A 7,320-nucleotide genomic window follows, 5' to 3' on the forward strand; every position below is an offset into this window, starting at 1 on the left:
CCTGGGGTCAGATACATCACATGATCACACTGACAGAACCACAGGCACATATACACAGGCAACAGAGCATGCACAATGTCGGCACTAGTACAGTGTATATCCACCTTTCGCAGCAATGCAGGCTGCTATTCTCCCATGGAGACGATCGTAGAGATGCTGGATGTAGTCCTGTGGAACGGCTTGCCATGCCATTTCCACCTGGCGCCTCAGTTGGACCAGCGTTCGTGCTGGACGTGCAGACCGCGTGAGACGACGCTTCATCCAGTCCCAAACATGCTCAATGGGGGACAGATCCGGAGGTTTTGCTGGCCAGGGTAGTTGACTTACACCTTCTAGAGCACGTTGGGTGGCATGGGATACATGCGGACGTGCATTGTCCTGTTGGAACAGCAAGTTCCCTTGCCGGTCTAGGAATGGTAGAACGATGGGTTCGATGACGGTTTGGATGTACCGTGCACTATTCAGTGTCCCCTCGACGATCACCAGTGGTGTACGGCCAGTGTAGGAGATCGCTCCCCACACCATGATGCCGGGTGTTGGCCCTGTGTGCCTCGGTCGTATGCAGTCCTGATTGTGGCGCTCACCTGCACGGCGCCAAACACGCATACGACCATCATTGGCACCAAGGCAGAAGCGACTCTCATCGCTGAAGACGACACGTCTCCATTCGTCCCTCCATTCACGCCTGTCGCGACACCACTGGAGGCGGGCTGCACGATGTTGGGGCGTGAGCGGAAGACGGCCTAACGGTGTGCGGGACCGTAGCCCAGCTTCATGGAGACGGTTGCGAATGGTCCTCGCCGATACCCCAGGAGCAACAGTGTCCCTAATTTGCTGGGAAGTGGCGGTGCGGTCCCCTACGGCACTGCGTAGGATCCTACGGTCTTGGCGTGCATCCGTGCGTCGCTGCGGTCCGGTCCCAGGTCGACGGGCACGTGCACCTTCCGCCGACCACTGGCGACAACATCGATGTACTGTGGAGACCTCACGCCCCACGTGTTGAGCAATTCGGCGGTACGTCCACCCGGCCTCCCGCATGCCCACTATACGCCCTCGCTCAAAGTCCGTCAACTGCACATACGGTTCACGTCCACGCTGTCGCGGCATGCTACCAGTGTTAAAGACTGCGATGGAGCTCCGTATGCCACGGCAAACTCGCTGACACTGACGGCGGCGGTGCACAAATGCTGCGCAGCTAGCGCCATTCGACGGCCAACACCGCGGTTCCTGGTGTGTCCGCTGTGCCGTGCGTGTGATCATTGCTTGTACAGCCCTCTCGCAGTGTCCGGAGCAAGTATGGTGGGTCTGACACACCGGTGTCAATGTGTTCTTTTTTCCATTTCCAGGAGTGTATACCATTCCTCTTCAGCACTTCAATTGCGCCTTTATTTTCGTTATTGTACCATAAAACTGCATCATAGACACCTATTTTGAGTACTTCAAGTCCACAGACTGTCCTTTTTGAGCATTTAATCCAAACTGAATTAGCGAGGCTTTCATTTGCATTTTGTGTCTTTCTGTGAAGACACTTCCTCAATAAATCAGGGTTTGCAAACAACCTGAATGTGGGCTTCACTGAATTCATAACAGGTTCTGGTAATGAGTGTTTATGTGAATACGTCTCATTTCTGTTGTTGAACTTACACCAATCGTCTTTCGGACACAGATTGTGCAGTGGTGTTTGGTCAGCGTATAGTTTGCGGAAAAAACAAACTGCCCACACGGCACGCCTCATTGCCTCTAAATTATGTGTGTTTTTCCTGACAGCTCTCCCATAAAATAAATGAAGAGAAGCAAATTCTTTTGGAGTAAGCCTGCCTTTTTCTTCTAGTGGTTTTCCATCCTCAAGTACTTCACCTTTCTTCTCTTTCAACAAGCGACGAAACCTACCACCAAGCCTCTTTTGGATTGGTTACACATTCCAATTTTTCTATTGTTGTATTGTACGGATTTTTATCTGTTACAGCTTTGAACGAAGAGGAGTCCCCATCACCAAGGTATTTAGTATATCTAACACCATACAGGTCCTCAGATCTGGAGAACATTCTCACAACTGCAGCAGCCTCTATGCCCCCACATGAGCCACCATAATTTTTAGAGCATGCTACTGCATGCTTTTCTTGTCACAGTTTCTCACTGTCTTCATTGTTGAATATTTACCTTGTTGCACCTTGGTGGCAGTATTTAGACATAATTTCTACATCTAAAACTTTACCTGAGTAAATACCAATAACAGATGCAACTCCATACAGAGATGTGTGACCCCTTTTCATCCAGGTCCCATCTACAGACACACAGGTCAGTAACATTTGCAGGAGGTTCACTGTCATGAATATGTACCTCAGGATATATTTCTTTTTGGTTTATTTCCACCAATTCCTCCACTGCTTCCTTCATAGAAACTTTGGCAGTATTGTATACAGTATCAGACATTTCTTTATTTATTTTTTTCAAACCTTGCACAAGGTGGAGGCATGTTCAGAAAACCACACAATAAATTACCTTCTTCCCTGCCCTGTCTGAGGAATCTTAGAGCATATGCTAACCTAAAATTGATTTCATAAGTACCAGTGTCAGTTTTTTTGGGGGAGGAAAATGAGAATTCATAGCAATGCCAATTACAAATTAATTTAAAATTGCAAGCTATTCACACTCTTTTTTCTTCAACAACAATCATGTTTACAGCTAACATATGAACATGAAAACTTTATAGCCTGGCAGAGAAGCTCTAAATCAATAAGTCTGAATCCAGTGGAATCCATATCAGCATGATTCAAGCACCTATACAATTCTCCTGTCCCAGGTTTCGATGCTGAAGCCGAGAACTCATGTTCTTCATTTCGAGCTGCTTCGTCTTTTTTGTTGGTAAACCGATTTCCATGAAATCTCCATTTCCTAAACACAGTTTTTCCACCACTCATTATGCATAATCTTTGTACATCCATGGTTTAAATGGAGGACAGCGGGGCGTCAGCTGGTATAAATTTATACTAAAAATAAAGAAATTCCTCAAGCTGTATTTAAGGTGTCGATTTTATTTTGGCAACTAGTTTCAACGTTGTAACGACGTCATCTTCAGGCCCATACACTTGCTGATGTCAACTACGTGTGGCTGATACTAGAAGTCAGTGGTGAGATACCGACGTGTTCCGTGTGAAAGGTGGTTAGTAACTCTAACCACCTTGACGACATGATTTTTCACAAATAACTTTGTTAACTCAAATGGCAAATAATGAGCTTTGATTTTGAGTAAATAAACATGCATTAATTTTAAAGTTGGCTGAGTATTATTTCATTAAAAACAGTCCATCTCCCGTGTGTCACCCTGTATATTGATTCAGCGTAATGTCCAAGAAAATGTAATTTAGAAAAATACAGCCTTTGAAGAGCACATCTCCGAAAATTTGAGAAGTACACCGAATATAGAGTAATGAAATTTTTGCAACACATTTGTCTAGCTATCACACTTATGTGATTAACTTTGCAAGATCACTGGTTAATGAAAGCGCGAAATTTGCCATTGCAAATGTGAAATGCTGGTACATTAATAACCGATATAACCGTTTGTTTGTTGAATGCAAACATGCAAACGCTCATGCATTGTGTTGTACAGCTGCCGGATGTCAGTTTGTGGGGAGGTGTTGCATGTCTGTTGCACTAGGTCGGTCAATACACAGACGGTTACTGCTGGTTGTGGATGATGCTGGAGTTCTCATCCGATAATGTCCCATCCATATGTGCTCGATTGGAGACAGACCTGGTCGAGCAGGCTGAGACAACATGTCGACACTCTGTAGAGTATGTTGGGTTACGACAGCGGTATGTGGGTGAGCGTTATCCTATTGGAAAACACCTCCTAGAATGTTGTCCATGAATGGCAGTGCAACGGGTCGAATCAGCAGATTGGCGAACAAATTTGCTGTCAGAGTAGCGGCATAACCACAAGAGTGCGCCTGATGTCATACAAAGCGGCACCCCAGACCTTACCTCCAGGTGTAGGTCCAGTGTGTCTAGCATGCAGACAGGTTGGCTGCAGGCCCTCAACTGGCCTCCGTGTAACCAACACACGGCCATTACTGGCGCTGAGGCAGGACTAGCTTTTATCAGAAAACTCAGCAGACCTCCACTCTTACCTCCAATGAGACCTCGCTTGACAATACCGAAGTTGGAAATGGCTGTGGTTTGGGGTCAGTGGAATACATGCTACAGGGCGTCCAGCTCGGAGAGGTCCTTGAAGTAACCGATTTGTAACGGTTCATTGTATCATCGTGGTGCCAACTGCTCCTGAAATTGCTGCTGCTGCTACAGTACGATGCGCTGCAGCCATACGTCAAACAAGACGCTCTTCCCTCTAGGTAGTGTCACGTGGCCGTCCGTCTTGCGGCCTACATTGTCGTGACCGCTGCAGCCAGCAATCATGTACAGTGGTGACATTCCTGTCAAGTCTTTTGCAATATCACAGAAGGATCATCCAGCTTCTCTTAGTCCTATTACACGACCTCGTTCAAATTCAGTGAGGCGTTGATAGTAGTGTCACTGTCACCCTAAAGGCATTCTTGACTAACGTCATCTCATCACCTTCAGTCTCAAAGTTAAGTAATGCTCGCGACGGTTACAGCGTGTATTTAGAGCCAACCTGATTTGCATGGTCATGTTAGCTGTACTAGCAAGATTCTTATGCGACTGGCGTGAAATTTGGAAAAAAATTGGAAATTTGTGGTAAGGATTATGGGACCAAACTGCTGAGGTCATCGGTCCCTAGGTTTACGCACTACTTAACCTAAATTATACTAACTTATGATAAGGACAACACACACACACCCATGCCCCAGGGAGGAATCGAACCTCCGACGGGGTAAGCCGCGCGAACCGTGACAAGATTGCTGAGACCACACGGCTACCCTGCGCGGCCCCCGTGAAATCTTAATAGACTTCGTCTTTCAGATGGAGAAACAAGCCTACAAACTTTCGTTTACATCGCATAACTTCTTCTTGGTGATGGGATTTTTTTCCTTCAGTGTAAATGTGTCAGCAATTAATTTAAGAACTCGGCAAATAACTCTCACAACTGTGATAAGGTCATAGTTACACAACATAAAACTGAAGTGTGGCCTAGGAGTTACCAGTACTTCACCAAGCACTACGATTATGAACAAGATCCGCAAACCGTGGCTATATGAGCGTGTAAATGAGAGGAATCGTGTTTCTTTCAGCCAGTTCCGCCTACTTTCGGGAAGTCAATCTTTCTGATTTTTTTCTTGCATTACTCATCTTCCTGTGCATTCACGAACCATGTCAGAATTGTTGTTGTTTGCACGTAGTGCTGCCTGTGCATATACACATTTACCTGACTAGAATATTACCGGTCAGGCCGCAAAGCCATCCACGTAGGCAGGCCTTACGCAAGCTACTAAAGATTACCTGTGCTAGACGTAGATTGTAAGTTGTAAAATTCCTTATTATTTTTGAGACAATTAGATTTCATGCTACTTTATTCTCCAAAAGTTAGGTTTGAAATTTGGAAATTAATATACATGGCGTAACAGGTACAAGTGAAGGTATTTTTTCATGCGGTACTTCAATATATACTCACATTAGTGTGTTGGTTGTGTTTTTTTGTGCGTCGAAAAACCTGCCCACAAACAAGTTAAAAAACTTTACCACCTGGTGTTTTCTGCACGGTCGCAACTGCACCTTTGACCTCGAACGCTCGGAACCGCACGGCACCATGCTTACACTTAAGACTCGTTCATAAAAACAATGTTTTGAGTAATTTATATGCGAAACGATGCATTCTACCAAAGTGACATTTTAATAGAGATAAACAAAACAACAACGTATCAGTACCATAGGAGGGAAATTATACATGGTGTTTCACAATTCATGTTACACACTTCTAGAAGTAGTAGAGGAGACTCGTTAGATCGCCGGCCTGGGTGGCCGAGCGGTTCTAGGCGCTACAGTCTGGAACCGCGCGACCGCTAGGTCGCAGGTTCGAATCCTGCCTCGGGCATGGATGTGTGTGCTGTCTTTAGGTTAGTTAGGTTTAAGTAGTTCTAAGTTCTAGGGGACTGATGACCTTAGAAGTTAAGTCCCATAGTGCTCGGAGCCATTTTTGGACTCGTTAGATCAAGTTTTACATACGAACCCAAGTCCGGAAACGTTATCCAACGACGCTACACAGCATCGAAGTTGTAGGCGCCGGTGCCGATAAATGTATGTATACACAAGGTGATTTCGTGATGATGGCCGGCCGAGGTGGCCGAGCGGTTCTAGGCGCTACAGTCTGGAACAGCGCGACCGCTACGGTCGCAGGTTCGAATCCTGCCTCGGGCATGGGTGTGTGTCCTGTCCTTAGGTTAGTTAGGTTTAACTAGTTCTAAGTTCTAAGGGATTGATGACCTCAGAAGTTAAGTCCCATAGAGCTCCGAGCCATTTTTCGTAATGATGTCACAGATCTTCTAGTGCCCCTGTACGGGAAACGAACGAGTCGAAAGCTGTAAACGGAAATCGTTCTGCTACCTCAGACAGTGGAGTTCATGTACTGGTATTGTTGCCAAGACGGTAGGGTAGGCAACTTTCATAGGTGGTAGTACGGACCAAAACAAGAAAAAAATGTATTGTAAGCACGGTCTCTAAAATGCATATCTGAAGAGCTATTAGCACTTGTTCAGTAGACGAGACGTGTTTCATAGTAGCGAAGATGAACAAGTAAGTACAGATGCGGGATTTCGATGAAGTGTTTAAAACGAAGTGGAAGAGAAAAATATGCATACCTCACTAAAACCACGATATTACATTGAAAATTATTTTCGAGTTCAAGCAGTCCAATATCAAAAGCCACACTAATTACATTTCAAAATGATGGTATGGGTATGCCAATGCCACAGCCTGCCTTTCGCAAAGCATATTGCGACACAGGCGAATACTTTGGTGCAGAAAATAATTGTAAATCATAGAGTGAAGTCTGATCATGAAATAACGATCATCTATCTTCACTTGTGGTTTGTCACATTGTAGTCTTACAAAATCAGCAGTTTTTTCTGATATAGAGCTTATATTACCAAAAGAAATAAACGTCAACGGTTGACAATATTTTGTTGTTTTCGTTGACAGTATCTTCAGCATAACAATTTGTTTGAAAACTTGCACCTAGAAAGGTACGATCTGTATGACCTGTTGAGGAATCACACAACGATCTCTCAGACCACGGCATAATAGCCCAGGATATTTTATTAATTGTGACAATTCCGGCTGTGAAAGCTTGCATTTTACAACAAAAAATGGCTCTGAGCACTATGGGACTTAACTTCAGAGGTC

At 45.1% G+C, this 7,320-nt stretch overlaps 1 non-coding gene across 1 annotated transcript; it reads left to right on the forward strand.

Moving 5' to 3' along the window:
• Positions 1-5,930: 5,930 nt before the first annotated feature.
• Positions 5,931-6,013, forward strand: Trnas-gga (transfer RNA serine (anticodon GGA)). Its single transcript is given in 2 exon segments — positions 5,931-5,970; positions 5,980-6,013. It is a non-coding gene; the product is annotated as a tRNA-Ser (tRNA).
• The last annotated feature ends 1,307 nt before the right edge of the window (positions 6,014-7,320 follow it).

This window comes from Schistocerca serialis, chromosome 3 (assembly GCF_023864345.2).
Source record: "Schistocerca serialis cubense isolate TAMUIC-IGC-003099 chromosome 3, iqSchSeri2.2, whole genome shotgun sequence".
Lineage (NCBI taxonomy): Eukaryota > Metazoa > Arthropoda > Insecta > Orthoptera > Acrididae > Schistocerca > Schistocerca serialis.